Raw genomic sequence first — 2,500 nt, forward strand, 5'->3', positions numbered from 1 at the left:
TTTTAAGGGGGTCAAATAACAGCTCAAAGAGGCAAAAATGACATTTTTTAGGAGACTTTGCACAGAGGTTCTTTGAAGGCGCGTAAAATCAAAACCTGAGAACTTATCAAAACTCTGTTCTATACTTTTAATCAGAAGGGTTCAATCTCTCTCCTGTGCGAGTTTGAAGCCAAAACAACAAACGCACTCAGAGGAGATAATGTTTGAAGAAAGTTGACCGGTTTTTACAAAACTTTTGTTTTGAAGGGGGGATTGCAAACTTCCTGTTGATTTTTGTTGGGGGTTGTCCATCTATGAAATGTAGGTCTAAGCGAGACCTACATAGAGGTTTTTATTTCATGTCTCTCTAACATTCTTACAGGAAGTTACAAGCAATTTTGTCTGTGTTTTCTTCCTAGGAGCAGTTTTTTCAGTGTTTTATTCAAAAATAGCGCTAGAGCGCAATTTTGAGTTTTGGGGTTTGGTTTTTTCATTAGATCGCAATATTCTCCAGTCCTTATGTGTGCGCCAAGTTTGGTGACTTTTGAAGCATTTTAAAGGGGTCAAATTACAGCGCAAAGAGGCAAAAATTGCATTTTTTGCGCAAATTTTATTTTGAAGGGGTTTTTGCCAACTTCCTGTAGATTTTTGCTGAAAGAAGTGAGTGTATGAAAATTGGGTCTAAGTCAGACCTACATAGGAGTTTTTGTTTCATGTCGCTATGACATTCCTAACAGAAGTTACATGCAGGTTTCTCTGTACTTTTTTCCTAAGGGGCGCTAGAGCGCAATTTTCATTTTGGGGGATTGGTTGCTTAATATGTTGGGAAAGTTTGCTATACTGACGTGTGTGTCAAATTTGGTGAGTTTTGAAGCATGTTAAGGGGGTCAAATTACAGTGTGTAGGTGCAGAATAATAATAAAACACAGCAGTTTCAATAGGGTCCTTGGCCCATGGCAAAGGACTCCTGTGGAGTCCTTTGCCATGGGCCAAGGACCCTAAAAATGTGCATTTAGGCTAATTGTGTTTCACACTTGAAATTAGGGGTGTCCAATTATTGTAAAATGTCCGATCTAATCTCCGATAAAAGGTGTTTCAGGCATGTCCGCAAAAAATTAAAAGCCTTACAGAATGAATGTAACAGATAATGTAAGTGTCTATAATAGTTATATTAGCCTACTATCAAAGGCTTGACACAATTTTTTTTTTTACAGAAATGTTGTATTTCAATATTTGTTCTACACATTTTCGCTACATTGGAAATCATTAGTAAAAAGGATGCTTCTCACAGGACGAGATAACTTCCAGACCGGTTGGCGGACCGGTACCTTTCAGACGTGGTATAGTACCGAATATGATTCATTAGTATCGCACAGAATAAAACATTTAGTGTTAAAAATTAGACGAAAAAGGAGTGGCATAAAACACGTCTTTCTGTGGCAGCGTCGGAGAAAGTTGTACATGTAAACAAACTACGGTGAGTTCAAGGATCGCTGAAATAGTAGGACAAAACGGCGCTTACCAAATACTCTCATCAGTGAAGCATGTATAGCATAAACGGTGGGATTCCTAACAATTAGGAAGGTTTGTGTCATGTTTAGATCTATTGAAACAACATTTAAAAAAAAAATATTTTTACATTTTCGCACATCTTTGAAGGAGGTCCAGGGAGCCACTAGGGCGGCGTTAACGAGCCACATGCGGGTTGCTGACCCCGGGACTCGTTAAACAAGCACATAGCTGCTGCATTGGTGTGTCAACTCAGCTGAGCAATCAGACTCTATCTACCGTGACGTGTGCTGTCTAACAACTTAATGACAACAAGCAGGTCGGGTGGCGGACCGGTACTTTTCAGAGGCGGTATGGTACCGAATATGATCCATTAGTCACGTGTTACTATGCTAATACCGGTATACCGTACAACCCTAACGCACAGCATAAAACGTTTGTTGGACAAAATGAGGAGTGGCATAAATCACATCTTTTTTGTGGCAGCGTCGGAGAAAGTTGTGCATGTAAACAAACTACGGTGAGTTCAAGGATCGCTGAAATAGTAGGACACAACAGTGCTTACCAAATACTCTCATCAGTGAAGCATGTATAACATAAACCATGGGTGTCAAACTCTGCGCCGCCGTGTAATTTAATTTGGCCCTTGAGGCAATATCAATTTAGCATTAGAGCTGGCCCGCCGCTGTAACACCGCATTCACCGCTAATACTCATACTTGCCAACCCTCCTAATTTTCCCGGTAGACTCCCGAAGTTCAGTGCCCCTCCCGAAAATCTCCCGGGGCAACCATTTTCCCGAATTTTTACCGATTTCCACCTGGACAACTATATTGGGGGCGTGCATTTAAGGCACTGCCTTTAGCGTTCTCTACAACCTGTCATCACGTCCGCTTTTCCTCCATACTAACAGCGTGTCACATAATATTTGTGGCTTTTACACACACACACACGCACAAGTGAATGCTAGGCATACTTGGTCAACAGTCATACAGGTCACACTGAGGGTGGCC

General features: G+C 41.1%; 1 protein-coding gene across 4 annotated transcripts in view; it reads left to right on the forward strand.

The window, feature by feature from the left end:
• dip2a (disco-interacting protein 2 homolog A) overlaps positions 1-2,500 on the forward strand; it is a 287,322-nt gene that overhangs the window by 181,434 nt on the left and 103,388 nt on the right. The gene's annotated exons all lie outside the window — the stretch shown is intronic.

The sequence above is a fragment of the Nerophis ophidion genome, linkage group LG19, assembly GCF_033978795.1.
Source record: "Nerophis ophidion isolate RoL-2023_Sa linkage group LG19, RoL_Noph_v1.0, whole genome shotgun sequence".
NCBI classification, from domain to species: Eukaryota; Metazoa; Chordata; class Actinopteri; order Syngnathiformes; family Syngnathidae; genus Nerophis; species Nerophis ophidion.